Genomic DNA, 15,593 nt, shown 5'->3' with positions numbered 1-15,593 from the left:
GATTTAAATATCCGAGTTATTATGGTTCTATAATATATATTCATACTACTGTAATACTTCAAATAATGAATCCAAGATAAACACACACACTCGTATAAGATAATTCAAGAGAAGCAAAGAATTCGTGCAATTTAAAGAATCTAAGGAACCTAAGCATTCCCTAAAAATCTTCCACCAAATTCAGCGAATCCTTTAAAAATTCATAGAATCCAAAGAAACAATTCAAAGTTTTCCAAAATATCTTTTCCATCACTCCAGCAAAAATAGCGAATTGCGATGAAAAATCAACGCAAAAAGAGAGAAAGAGAGAGAGAGAGAGAGAGAGAGAGAGAGAGAGAGAGAGAGAGAGAGAGAGAGTGGGCAGTGAATCGACAGTGAGGCGCGCGTCGTGTGCATTCGCGACATGGTCGAGGTAACGACAAGCCATGGATTACTCGCGCGACACGTGTTGCCGACGTTTACCCGCGTCACGTTAACATGTGCATCGGCGTCGTTCCGCGTAAGTGCGCGCAGAAGTACGCGTACACGTGGTTTCAGCCGGCCGATCCTGTTGCGGATGATTTACATGCGGTCGCGCAACGCCAGCTGGCCTCGCACAGGACAACTACTTTCCCTCCGCAAACGCTCTCGATCCTCGCCGTGGTTCACTGCCCCCGACTTTGCGCACCGTTTGATGCTCCGAAACTGTGCTCCTGCTCGTTCGTGCGATTTTTAGGAGGGAGTTTGTTGTCTCGGTGGATTGGATTTCCAACGCGTGGAAGAAGAATCGGTGACAAGATGGTTTGAAGTGGTTCGAAGTGGTTCGAAGTGGTTTGAAGTGGTTCGAAGACGGAGAGAAGAGATTGAACGTGTGCCGCGGGGTGAATCATAAAATAGAATGAATTTTCAAAGATGAAATTTGTTATCAAGGGGCAATTCAGTTTAACGTTGATTGTTTTAAAAGGGATAGGAATTTCGTTGGTTTCTTTTTTTTTATTATTATTGAAATTTTCGCTCTAGCAGTATCTTAATCTAGTTTTCTTCAAATTCTTCGTTTTTTTGTAAAAATAAATTTCTAGAAAATAAATGTTTTAAATGTTTGATCAACAGTATATATTTCTGCAAAAAACGTTCGATGATTCATAGATAATAATCTGTGAACAATTGTATGAAAACTTCGTAACAATTTCAATCTTGTAAACATGCGTATAAATACAATGATGCGTATAAATACAAAAAAAGAGAGAGATTTGATAAAAATGTATTAATCTTCCACTAAAAATCATTATATCAAAAAGTTAACAAGTTGAAAACTTTCGTGAAAAGAATTTTTTATTCGTCAATCGATAAAAACAATTTTCCTTCAACTTTTCCATTCACAAACACGCGAATACTTTCAACTTCCATCTGTATTCGCGTAAATCGAGCCACGTCACGAACTCCAAAAACCGTTTCTCGGGAGCGGAAAGCGCGTGGATAACAACGTGGCCGATAACTCCATTCAGAAAATCCAAAGCTTCCGGTTTCCACGATAAAATAAATCACGGCGACTGGCCTTGAAAGACGCGAGTTTCGCCCACAATTCGATCCACGAGGCAGTCAGACGCGGCGAACTAACTTCGTCGCCGCGATTTCGAGTTTCGGGGGCTAATTGAATTCGATCGAAAAATACTCGTCTAATTGCAGCGTCGGGGGTTACCACCCCAAGATGGAAAGTGGGGCCGAACTTTCCAGTTTATGGAACTGAATCTTAAGTGGCCGACCCTCCAATTTAAACTTGGGTTATCGTCCTGTCCTCGAAAGCGGGTTACCGTGCACTTACACCCCCGTGTCGCACCATCCGTGAATCAAACCCCTTCCAAGTATGGCGGGGTCCAACTTACTCGATTCAAGAATTCGAGGATTATGTTATCATTCATAAGTAGATTTGACAGATTTATTTTAAAAGTTGTCTTAAAAATATTGACATTGGATGTTGCATAGTGGAGATTTATGTATTAAAAAATTTTTCTATATATTTTGTTCTCGTGTTTTTCGATCTTTAATGCTTCTTTGCATTTTGAATTTTTTTTTTGTGATTTTTCAGCAATAGAACATTTTCTCTGCTTTAAAATAATTCCAAGTTTATTATTTTATGCTTATATTAGTGATCGATATATATATCAACTGAACGTGTTTATTATGAATTCTATTAAATTTTAAATATTTTTTTTGTTCCGCGAGAGTATATGCATTCAATGCATAGAGTATATACGGTTTTATATTGTATAAATTCTTAATAATTTTTTTTTTTAATATTATTAGATATTATTAGATGTTATTAAATATTAAATATAATATTAGATGTCATTATATATATTCATAATAGAATTAATAATATATTTTGTAAAAATTTTTATTTTTGTTGATATTGTTTATCGATTGTTTATTAAAAAAGACAAGTATTCAAATATCTATGTTGGGAAAATAAATTGATCTGTGATATTTTTTTAAATCGAAATGGAGGGATGATAATATGAAATTTCAGGGGATGCAAGTGATTCATGGGTTAGGAGAATATCGGGATGAGAATGGTAAGCTGCGTGATTATTGAGAAGAAAAGGGAATTCGGCGGACTAGAAAGGTAGGTGAAAGGAAAGAAATCGAAAGTTTTTGATAGATAGAGGTAGGAAGGTGTATTGGAAATTGATTTGATAATAATGGGGATGGTTGATGAAATAAAATTGAATTTTTATATTTCTTTATTTGTATTAATATTTATTTTGTATTTCTGTTTTTTGTTTTTCAGGTAAGCGTATTCTTAATGGATTTATTAAAATGATTTTTTGACTTCAAGAGCGTGTGGATGATTTTTGTCAGACGTAAGTTAAAAATATTATATTTTTTATTATTAAATATTTAAAATTATATATATTTCATGAAAGAGATATTTTATATTACATGAGTATTATAATACATTAAAATTGATAAATTCCATAATTAATATAAAATCATTAAGCTGCATAAATTAAACGAAAGATTGTAAAAATAACATAGAAAATATACTAGAAAGAATAAATGTAGACATTTGCTTCGATTCGATAGATAGACTACTATTTGTATTTTGTTTTCTTTCACAAAATGCAATAAATATTAATTCAAACTTTTAAACAATAACACATCACGTTTGCATTAACGTTTGCATTGCGCTACAACGATTTCATTTGATATATATATATCAAATTTTGTTTTTAATTCTATTCAACGAATATTTTCATCCTGTAATTTTATTTTCCAAGAAAATAATCTTTCCAATCTGAAGAAATGTTTATCTTACTGGATATTTTGTTTCATTTTGCTAGTCAGAACTTTTTTAACAAGAATAAAAAACGAGATTTCAGCGTGTAAAGAAAGAACTGTGTATTAAAGCTCTCATCAACGATGTGAGATCAACGTTCGTTCTCGTTTCTACCAAATGCATCGTGACGAAAACTTAATTGATTCTCGACAAACCGTCTTATTCTTCTTCTCCTTTTTTTTTTTTTTTTTTTATAAAATGTCGGTCGATGCTAAAATAGCATGATGTCGATGTTCGAAAGTTTAAAAATTTTACCTCGTCCATCCTGTTAGATTTTAAGTAATAAATTATATTCTGTTTTCTGATAAAACGAGGAAAAAATCAAAAAAATTCTTCATTTTTTCTTATTTTAAGATTTAATACGATGTTTTCTTTCATATTTTGTTCATGTTTTTATTTATATTTTTATATTGATTATCTCATTGGAAAAAAAAGTTTGAGGATATGAAAGTTAAGGTTTTTCTTTGAAATTTTTATTTAATTTAAAATTTTTTCTTTTTTTAGATAGTAGATTTGAAATTGTTTATGAAATCAATGAATACATATAGTGTTTTACTACTAGTATGAAGCGCTTTTATTCAGCGCTTTTATTCAGCGCTTTTATTAATTATTAAAAAAATATAATTTGATTAGCCATGAATAATTACTTCAAAAACTTTCTTACAAATGAATTATATGTACTATATACACAATACTGACTTAATTAGTAATTTAAACAAAGCAATATAGAAAGCACAAAATTTACTAAATATAAAATATCTATTATAAAAATAAAAGATACTTTTTAAATTTTCAAACGTTTCATTTTATATCTCATATTCTCAAATTATTCAATTTTAATCTTCTAAATACAAATTAACTAAATGGAATCAAAAAAATAAATCCATATTCGAAAATCTCCTTCTAAAATTTCTCAATTAAAATTTCCTCAACTTCTCAGGCAAAACTTCTCAAAATAAACAGAAAACAAGAATACTCTATAAAAGAAATATTTTTCCAAAACATCTCCTTTTCCACCTCAAAACCCAATTTCAACCAAACTCCTAAACGTAGACGTATATATATAGAACGCAGACTCTATACTTAAAAAAAAAAAAAACGAAAACAAAAAAAATAAAAGTGCAGAGGAAAAGGGAACAACAGTTAAACATTCTCAAAGTTCGCTCCATTCAGCGGTACCGGAATTTTCATCCTTTCTTCATCCTCCAACCTCTCCAATTAGCCTTGTCAAAAACACACATCGAACTACCCCAACGATTTCATTCTCTCCCCTTCTCTTGTCCCTCGGCTCACATGGCTGACAAGAAAAATTTCATTTTCCTCGGATAGAACAAACAGAAAAAAACCGAGATCCATGGAATTGCATCAGAAAAATGAGGGCCCCGATAAAACGGTCATCCCCTGTCGTTCTATATTTCAAGGGTGCAACCATGTTTCGACCACCATTATGAAACTCTGCAAAGTCATTTCAAGGCTGTTGCAATGCAATAAAACGGTGGAGGGCGGGGATGGCAATAAAGTGACGCGGTTAAGTGAAAAAAAAAAAAAGGAAAAAATCTTCACTTCGAACCACAGTTATCATCACAATCCACATCTCTGGCTTGGTTGACAAATATTCGGGTAATCCTGATGTTTTCTTTCTTTCTTCTCTTTCTAAGAATTAAGATCTTCCACGTTGGGAAGCGGAGTGGACGAGAAATAAGTTTATGGGGTGGAGGAAACGTTTGGTCTTGGAATTGCTTCTCTCTTGCTTTTCCTTCATGAAGGTTAATAGCGTGAAATGGGAAGAGATTGGTCGAAAGTCGTTAAATGGAATTTAGCGTGCATTTATGGTCCACGTGATTACTAATTGTGTTTAATTTGGATTGTAGTTAAAGCTTTTTCGACGAGAAAGGAATCGTTTCGAAGAGAAGAATCGAAATTATTTTTAATGAACTTTTTTTTTTAATATTATTTATTAGAAAATATAAAATTTTTTTTATAAATATCGATTTTTCTATCTTATTTTCCATATTCATTAATATTTATTTTTATACTTTGATAGAATTATAGACTCGAAGAAAATAGTTATATTTTTTTCAGATTAAAAGATAAATAAAATTATATATTTGAACATCTTATTGATCTGAAAACTAAAAATATAATCTTTTCTACTTTATTTGTTTTAGCGTAGATTATTCGGAGAAACAATAAAACAAATAAAAGAAATAAACTAAATGTAACTTATATATTTCAAATTCAATATTTAACTGAAAAATCAACAAAATAGTATCTTTAACAAATAAAAGAAAATGAAAACAGCATTTCTTGTACATTCTTTTTCAAAAAAATAAGAGAATCGAAGATCAAAAAGTGCAAAAGACCACTCGTGGATAAAAAATAAATTTCCAAATGAAGATACATTCTTCGTGAATGGAACGAAAGGGAAGACGTATGTGGATTCCTAAAACCACCATTCGTAATCCAAACAGTCGGGTATTAATAGGCGGAAAAGAAAACAGTGAAAATTTTCAGCGACCAGTGTCTGACAATCGTCGAACAGCTGACACACGGACAATCTAGAAATACATTTTTCTTGTTGCAAATTTTTGTCAGTTTTCTCCAATTCTTTGCTCGTAAATTTCTCTCATTTTAATAGAATTATTTTTTTTATCTTCAAAAAATGAAAAAATTGTCGCAAATAATGAATAAAGCATTACTAGAGAATTACTTTATTTTATTTTATTTTTTTTTATGTTCTTCTACTATATTATGTTGAACAAAATCTACTATAATACAAAATTTATTATATTTATTATCGTATCAACACGAAATCTTTTATTTACAATTGTATTACTTGTGTTACGGATATCAAATTAGAATGTGAGAAAATAGTACAAAATTATAATTTTTTCTCATAAATAAGCGAAAATTTGGTTATAGAAAATTAAAAATACAAAGTATATAGTATCCAGTATCCAAACAAATATCCATTTGTTTTGAATAATGTGTTTATATTCGCAGTGGCGTATACTCACCCAAAAATATTTCTAAAAGTCGAAGAAAGAACTTGAGAAAAAAATTTCATAGAGGTATTGAAAATCATACACTCACTATGCCTCTTGTCCTGCTTGTCAATCTCTCGCTGTCGAATCACGATCGTTCCGCATCGTAAATACGCGCCATATGATCGCTGCCCGTCTCTGAATCATCGTCGCAGAAAATATCCACGACCCCGAAGGTACAACTTCACGCTTTTCATCTTCGTAAAAAATATTGTCAATTCTTTTTCTTACGTGATTCCTTTCTCCAAAATTTTTTTCTGTCCCTCCTTTTCAAAACGACACAACAAAGAAAAAAAAATTATCACAAATCTTTTATCCTTCACACGGTTTTAACCGTGTTAGTCTTCCAAAGCACGTGAAAAAAAATTCCAACTTTCTCACACGCGACACACATTCACTTGAGTCGAAAAGAAGTAGGCATTAAAGAAGCAAAAAAAGCAAAAAGAAAGAAAAAGAGAAAAGAAAAATGGAAGGGAAAGAAGAAGGATGGAGAGAGGAAAGAGATAAAAAAATACGACGAAAGTGGACTCGGCTCGAGCAACAATGCCTTTTTCATCCTTCTTTTACTTGCACCTCACTAACGACCGGGAGCATGCTGTCCAACCTTCTTGCTCGCCTTTTTGCTCGCTTTTTTATCACTCGACCCGCTGCTCCATCGTCGAATGCGCCTCTGCTCCCACTCTCTATCCCGCGACCATCCCACCTCTTTTGGACCCCTTGTTTTTTCTACACAGGTACACAGGAAGGCAGGAAGTTTCTTCACGCGACGTACCTTTTCCCTTTGTCCCTTCTTTCTGCTATTCTACTTGTTTCTTTCTCACACGACACACGTGCCTTTTTCTTTCTTTTCTTTTTTTTCCTCTTCTCCTTTTTCGGTCACCTTTTTTTACAGATCTTTTCTTCGTCGTTTTTGTTTCTTCTTCTTTTTCCTCGTCCTCGTCCTCACCTTCTTCTTGTTCCTCTTTGGCTTCTTTCTCGCGGCCACGGTAGTGTGGAATTCGAACCGGGGTTCGATTTGGCGGCACCCGAGTTGAGCCGGTCGGCATAACTGCGGTAGAGTAGACCACTCACTCATGGTCTCTCGCCTTTTCTCTCTCCCTCTCTTTCTCTCTGTCTTCTTCTCTCCACGCCTCTCGTTCGAGCTTGGCTCCACCACCTCTCCAACGTTCCTCGCTATTCCTCTCCCTCTCTTTCGCTCCCGTTTCCTGATCTTTTTTCGTCTTGGGTTGATCTATTGCCGTCTTTGTCGTAGTAATGGGTTCGAGGTGATTCGAGCCGATTCGAATAAGGAGAAAATTGTAAATTAGTGCTTTCTTGGTTTCGAGATTTCAAGTGTATTGAAAAATCTCTTCATTATTTCAAACTTATCAATTCAATCATCTTATAATTATATTTTAATTAAATTTTAATTAAATAATGGATTATATTTTGAGAGAAATAATTGATAAACAGTGATACTCGATAAATTAATTTTCTCATAGTATAATAAAAGAGAAATTGAGATAAATTAAGAATAATATATTATAATAATATATTATAATATTTACATTTTATATGATTGATAATTAGAAAAAAATTGCATGTGATTCTAGAAATAATTATTAATTATTTTTTAGATTTAATTAAATTAAATATTCACCTTTTTAATATCTTTCTATTCAACAAACATTCAAGTAATGCTCAACTATTTAAAAAATAACTCATCCAATGAATAAAAACCAAGTCAAATTCAACCGCGTTCCAAATTATTCTCTCTCCTTATTATGAAAATCGAATTAATCCCATCGCTATCCCATCACCCTGATCCTCTCCTTCGTATCTAACCTTTTTCCTCCCAAAGGAACTCCTTCCTTCCCCCCTCTCTTCCTTCCTCTCTTTTCCTGTCTATCCATTTCGTTTTCTCTTTCATAAACACCGTTCTCGTTTCTCTTCACCGAATCCCTTTTTTCATTTTTCTTTCTTTCCTTCTTTTTTTCACCGCTCCATACTCTGTTATTTCTTCCCCCTCTCTTCCTTCCCTCTCTCTCCTTTCTCTCTCCATCTAACACACGCCTAAGCGCGCGCGTGTAACACACGCGATCACACGTGAACTGTGCTATCTCGCTGATCTAAAATTACCCCGGAAAACGAGGAACGGCCGCGAGGAAAGAGTCAACTCGCTCCTCACGCCTCACGCGTGCGAGCACGAGTTACCACCCTACCAGGTGGAGAGGATCGTGGGGTCATAGAGCCGATCGGTTTCGGTTTCGGTTTCGATGGAGATCGGTTTTCCTAAGTGGCCTTCGGGTATAACAGAATTAAGTTTGTGAAGAGGATAGTGGTGAGAGAAAAAGATGGTTTCTTTCTCGGTGTTGGGCAAGATGAACGGGCGTTCGAGGAATGTGCTTGTTAATTCTGTTTGTTAATGCTGTTTGCATTGATTCTTTTTCGTGAGTCAAGTTACTAAGTAATATATTTCTTGAGGGATGTTGAGTTCTTTTTTTTTTTTAGATGAAATATATGCATAGAAGATAAATTATATTAGTATTATATTTTTATGGTTTTTTATGGTTTCTTTTTTGGGATGAAAAGATTAGTGATGGTTAAAGGATTTTTAATTTAAAATATTTATTACTGAAAGTTATTGTTGACGATATTTTATGCGCGGATACTAATTTAAATATATGTTTAAGAGTTCATATTAATAAAATTCTGAGATTATACGAAATAGGTTCAAATTTCGAAATAAATATTTATAAATATACATGAATTAAATTTAAGTTAAATCATATAAATCATATAATTTTAAGATATCAATGGACAAAAACGATGTCCTCTAAATTAAACTTATGCTCAATTACTTATAATCCAAAACCTAATTAACATATTGTTATAACATTCAAAAAAATTATATAAATAATAATATAAGTTATATAGAGTATTTTACTCTACCAATTAAGAATTAAAATAATCATCAATAATTACCGTTAATTACCAATAATTACCATTAATCTAACCGTTCATATTCACTTCATTTAAATATCAGAAAAAAAAAGAAAGGAATATAATTATAAAATTTATCTGACAAAATTTTCAATAATATAATACACATTTCATTAGAGAAGATAAAGATGTTTGATCAAATATCACGATCATAGTAGAACCAAGATCGGTTAATAATCCATGTAATTCGACAAACGAGCACCGTGATAATTACACGGTATTGTTTGCAACGAGTGGTCAGTCCCAGCGGAGGGTGTCGCGGTTTAAGTTCCGGATAGAAGATACGCGGAACAGTGGGCGCGGTATGTAAATTCCTGCGCCACGATTTCACGCGCCATAAACTTATGAATGAGCGGGCGCGGATCTTGTTTATATACGCGTTCATGATACGCGCTGCTCGCATGCTTTACCTAGGTCGATCCATAAACATGCGACGCGGGGAATTCGTAATGATTACAATCGTAGGGAATGTCGTTAATCGAGGCTATGAATGACGATGAACGCGTGGTCGAAAATATAGTGTTGTTGAAATCTTTCTGAAAAGAAGAAAAAAATGAAGGGACATCGTTGATCGAGAAATGAATGTGTGGAAAAAAATGTTAATTGAAAGATATATGAATTCATTTCTTTCAGTTAAAGAATTTTTAAAGTATCTGAATTATTGTTATCTTGTTATTGTATTTGATAACAATTTAGATTAAGTAAAGTATTTGGGTATTTTATTAAATATCTTGTCTGCAATTTATAATAATTTCTTTTTCAACGAATCTGTATATTGTAGTTTATTGTTTTTTATTTTCTTGAAAATTATTAAAAAAAATGAAATTGATATCTTTATATTTAAATATTTTGATGAAATTAAAATATATTGGAGATATAGGATTTAAGAATGATGTTATACGTATTTTGTTTGAAGATCATTTTGGCACTCGCTTCCGTAATTTTAAATAACTTTTAAGCTAAATTAAAACTCAAATATGTTGCGATAAATCTAAATCGCTAAAATAAAATTAAAATAAAAACTAAGTAATTTTAATATAAAAATATTAAATCAAATACATTCACCTCATTTATCTTTAATTCATTCTTTTCTTTTTTTTATAAAAACTAATTATCTATAAAATATTATATAATTATAACTTTTCAACTCACATGGGATTCTCATCTCTTTTCAATGAATTACGATTTAATCTTGATTTAATCACACGTCATAATTTCTCGTAAATCTCATAAAACCAAAATCTAAATATCTTCTTCACAATCACAACCTACTTACTTTATATTTAACGTTCATTTTCATCTCTCAAGATTTTAAGCACAAACACTAAAAAATTCACAAATTATTAAAAAAAAAAAAAATCCAAACAATATCTCTTCCTCCACTAAATTTTGACAATTTCTTTCACAAATCACTAAATCTTTCACAACAAATTATAATCAACTTAAAAAAAAAAAATTCATCGACAATCACCTGCTTCTTTCAATTTCCTACGCAATCTATCCAATTTTTCTCAAATCATTCACTATTGCTTGTCAAAACAGCGAAAAGATGAAAGAATCCTCCTCAATTCGGCCGAAGTTTGAATAAACCGATCCAGTTATAACGACGCCTAATTTCAGCGGCGTGAATCGCGTGCTATGTGTACAAGTTTCAAGAATAAACCCGTCGAATCCGAATACACCTGTCTCGTTGATCGTTTTCCCTCGCCTCTTCGGGTTCGATCGTCCCGGAGGAAAAGCTTGGACGACGTTCAGGAGGCAGTCGCGTCCGGACGCGCGTTCACATGCCACTGTGTGGCCTACATCCCAAGTTAAATTCACACACCGGTGTTCCAGTCTATTATAAATTGGACTGTCGAGGCGTAAGTGCCGCATGGTATAAGCCGAGAAGAGCTTCATTATTTCACGGTTAGATTCTTCAGGGACGGATTTGAGGAAGAGATTAAGATTATGAGTATAAAGATTGTTAGGAGGACGCAAGTGTGTTTACGCGTGTGTGTTTTTTAAGAGTGAAATGAGATTTTTGTCAAGGAGAAATTGTTTTATTTGTGATATCGATGATTGTGATTATGATTTCGATTGAATCGAATCTTATTTTTTTTCGAAGTTGATGGTAATTATTTTTTTAATTGTTTTGAATTGTAGGAATGATTTATAGGAATGAGTTGGATTATTTCGTTTCGTTTCATTGCGTTTAAGAATTAAATTGTCGTTGGCAGGTTTTTGCAATAATTTTAACTTTGGAAAGGATGAAAGTATATATGTGATATATGTGAAAAGTATTTTATTGGTTTGAATATGAGATTTTTAAAAATTATTTTTATATAATTGATTATGTTTATAATATAGAGAATAAAATATTTGCAAATTAAATAAATTATGTATGACTTGAGAATATTTGATTATATTTATCTGTAAAAAAGAAAAAGAGAGAATCATGATAATATATATCGTATTATTATTATTATTATTATTAATTGTATTAATAATTTATTATTAATTGTAAATATCAAAATATCTCAATGATGAATAAACAAAATACAAAATAACAAAATATCTTTGGCAAGAATCATGTATAACATCTATTATTAGATACAACCATTTTATAATGAAATTATTACGCATATGAAATTTGAAAACCTAAATAACTTACATTTATAGAAAATTATTTAAAATCTAAGTGATTTAATTCAACAATAATTTAAATCCATATTACTCTAAGAAATAGCTTTAAATAATAAATTTCAATATGTAAATAATCTTTCTTCCTTTGAGATTAAATTTCTTTATTTCCATCATTTTATTAAACAAATCTCCTTTATATCATACACTCTTTAAAAATTAAATTATCAAATACACATCCTAGTTATTCCTAGCAAATTATTTAAATCTTCCGATCTTTAATAATAAATGAAATATTAATATAAAAATATTAATATAAAAAATCATAATAAATATAAAACAACTAAAGTTTCAAATTATATACACGTAATCTCATAAGTAATTTTTTTTTATTTAATTTTAAATAATTTCTTTAATAACAAATTTAATTTTTTTCGATAATACATTTTTCCATCATAATTTATCTTCATTTTTTTCACGTTATTAGAAACAACGAAAACAATATACACAATTGTGAGACAAACAAACATCGCTCGTGTACACCGTGCCTAATTGTTATCGTTCTCGCACCCAATTTCCCCGATAGAGGCGCGACAGTCTGGCGTTCAAAGAATGGCGGTGAAGAAAAATGCAATTTCGCGTGCACGCCGATTCGAAAATTCCAGCGTTGCGCGGGCGGGCAAACAAAAACGAGTTAATTAAAAGGCCAGACCCGGAGAGGAGAGGTGGAGAAACGAGCCCCGTGGACACACAATGCCGCGTTTCCTGCGTGCCACCCGTATGCATATGCATACGCATCCGCACGGAAGATGCAATTTTTCTCCTCCCCCTCCCTATCGTGGAATGCATATTCCGTCGATCACAAGCAGAGCAATTTCGGACAAACGGCCACGATCACCGGCTCCTGGGGAATTTCACGGCCCAAACACGTTACGCTCCCCGTGGATTCGTGGACGGATGCTCGCGTATTACGGAATTCGAAGTGAGGTTATGTTCATAATTGAGTTTGATGTTGATTGTTCCGTATTGGTATTCGAGTATAGAATAAAATTTCGTATGGGGAAGGTTTTTTAATTTGTTTGGAATTTTTTTTAAATTGTGGAATTTTCTTAAGAAGAATTTTTATCGTTGAATATATAATAGTCGGGAGTGAACAACGAAACTTCTAATTTAGAGATTTTTAATTTAATTTAAAATTTTTTAAAAGTCGTTTAGAGTTTTATTTAATGATTTTTTATTGTTAAAATATCGTTTTGTTTTTTCTTTGAGATAGATTTTTAAGTTGTTTAAAAATTGAAATTTGTGTAAAAAGATTGAGATGTTTTTTTTTTTATAGATTATTTTATGTTTGATTAATATTTGAAGATCAATTTTGAGATTTGTATAAAATTAAAGATTTAAGTATTTTTACAAAATTAAATTTAAAAGATTTCAAAAAATTTTTAATCAGTTTGCTTCTTGTAATTTATATAAAATTTCAACTATCATATCAATTTTTTTCTACGAAAAATTTCTCTCTGATATTTGAATAAAAATTTCTAATCTTAGAACAGTCGTATAATACATCGTAAAGTCACGATGATAAATTAATTTTTGGTCTGTAGAAATTATAGCAAAAGTTATCTGACATATTCCTGGCAATACAAGCTGATTGTAATAATCGCGAACAAATTAAATTGCGATACACGTCGCGAACACGAAACTCGTTAAGGACCCATGAAAATTGTATGGAAAATAAATTGCGTGGCCTGGAACGCGAAATTACCTGGCACATGCAGCCTGGATTCATAGAGGTTAATGAAACTTTCAGCTAATGCACGTAACGAACAATAAATTAGTCGAGGCAAAAGGAATGCGGCGAGCGTAACGCGATTTGAGAAGGCAACGAGATTTTTCTTCTCGCTTCTGTTGCTGGATTCGTTATATTTTCACAGCTATGGAACCATTTAAACAAATTAAATGTGAAAATATGAGTAAATTTCTATTCGATAAATTATAGATTCTTTTATTTAACATAAAATTGAAAATATTTTATATTTCCGTTGACTTAACTTTTAAATACAGTTAAATAATCTGTTTAGAATTTTGTCCAAATATATATTAAAAATTTAATATCAAGCAAAATTTAAAATTATTAAAATATAAATTCAATTTTTTAATAAATTGGATTTAAAGATTAATAAATTCTGAATGAATGGAAAGTATTAATATTAATCATTTATAATGGTATTGATCTTTTCACAGAATCTTATTTTATTTAAAAAAAATAGAATAGAATAAAACTATATTTGGTTCTCACAATCTTGTACATTTTTTTCAGGATTTAGTGAAACGAAGATAGTATCAATGTTAATTGTGTTTTATAATTTCATACTGCCTTTGAGATTCTTATTTCTCTCATAAAAGTAGAAGGGAAGAATGCCGTTTTAGAATTTTAAATTATGCTCAAAAAAATTCCTTTGAAATAAAGAAATACACAGATATTAAATTTCATATAATAAAATGTGTATATACATAGCATTCTTATACTTTAACAAATTGTTTGACAAATTGTTAAATATTTTTGCCTGATGAATTAGATTAAAATTCAAAAATTAAGAAATTAAACTTTTACAACGAGATATTTAAATAAATATACTTTTTCATAGTTAAAGTAATCATAATGTGATTTCGCGTCGCGTTCAAAGAGCTCGATTAAATATAAAATTTTTCATCCATATAATTGCCAGGGTTCATGGAAATGGAGATTATGTTCGATTTTCGCATTCACCCTATCATTGGAGCAAAAACTTGGTTTCGTGACCCGTCGGATCGCGCATCACGATTACAGGATCGAGGCAAACAATGCCTTTGATCTGGAATCCATGGCTCGACAGGCAGAAAAATTTAAAACGATTGGAAAAATTGCATTTTTTTTTAGAAATGCTCTCCATCAATCTACTGTGTCAATTTTTCAAAATGGAACGGTGATCTTTGATTAACAATTAATATGCTTCGATTTTCTCTTTTTGCATCACTTTATGAACACAATTTTTAAGAAGAAAAAAAAGATAATTGTTATTGTAATATTTAATTAACTTAAATATCTCGTATACAATTGAAGAATGAAAAAAATATTAATATAGTAGTTACATTAATTTAAAAATATAATTTGATAATATAGATGCAATATAATGAAGGTTTAATGTCATAATGTTTTACTGGAATGGATAAGAAAAGAAATTGGAAAATATTTTAAGGTATTATCTGATTCATAATTCGAATAAATTATAGGAATATATGATGATAAAAAAGTGAGTAAATTTTGTTAAGCTGATCCCAGTTTTCCTAAATGGAATAAAGGAATTGGGGAATTCTCGAAGAACGGGCATTAACACGGAATTTATTGGTCAATAAAGTGGCCAGTTAACGCCATCCATAAATTTAGTAACTCATTTTCGCTAGTACCCCTCTTAATTTACTTGCATTGTTTATTCATTAAAGATATTTAATGTTCGATAAATTCATACATATACAGTTATACATTTATTATTTAAGCCAATGCTCCTGGATTTTCATAAAATCTTTCTTCCTATTTGATAAAAATTATTAAATGCTCAGAATTTCAAATACTAATACAATTTCGAAAC

General features: G+C 31.2%; 2 protein-coding genes and 1 long non-coding RNA gene across 8 annotated transcripts in view; 2 read left to right on the top strand and 1 right to left on the bottom strand.

Moving 5' to 3' along the window:
* Positions 1–10,793, bottom strand: part of LOC108000940 (uncharacterized) — a 55,783-nt gene extending 44,990 nt beyond the window's left edge. For 2 of the 5 annotated variants that reach the window (XM_017061649.3, XM_028668241.2), the window contains exon 1: positions 6,334–6,685. The gene's annotated coding sequence lies outside the window, so the exon portion shown is untranslated. Of the gene's footprint in view, positions 1–6,333; positions 6,686–7,132; positions 8,447–10,494 lie in introns of those variants that run through there. The other 3 variants (XM_062077770.1, XM_028668242.2, XM_028668243.2) reach the window with 3 other exon arrangements.
* Positions 1–15,593, top strand: part of LOC108000938 (tyrosine-protein kinase transmembrane receptor Ror) — a 277,660-nt gene that overhangs the window by 108,269 nt on the left and 153,798 nt on the right. The window contains exon 1 of one of the 2 annotated variants that reach the window (XM_062077769.1): positions 2,531–2,602. The exons of the other annotated variant lie outside the window; for it this stretch is intronic. The gene's annotated coding sequence lies outside the window, so the exon portion shown is untranslated. Of the gene's footprint in view, positions 1–2,530; positions 2,603–15,593 lie in introns of those variants that run through there. 2 annotated transcript variants of the gene reach the window in all.
* LOC133666515 (uncharacterized) lies at positions 11,058–11,911 on the top strand. Its single transcript, XR_009830731.1, has 2 exons — positions 11,058–11,455; positions 11,562–11,911. It is a non-coding gene; the product is annotated as an uncharacterized LOC133666515 (long non-coding RNA).

The sequence above is a fragment of the Apis cerana genome, linkage group LG8, assembly GCF_029169275.1.
Source record: "Apis cerana isolate GH-2021 linkage group LG8, AcerK_1.0, whole genome shotgun sequence".
Classification (NCBI taxonomy): Eukaryota; Metazoa; Arthropoda; class Insecta; order Hymenoptera; family Apidae; genus Apis; species Apis cerana.
The sequence above is the reverse complement of the archived record's forward strand: the minus strand, read 5'-3'. Positions and strand labels throughout refer to the sequence as shown.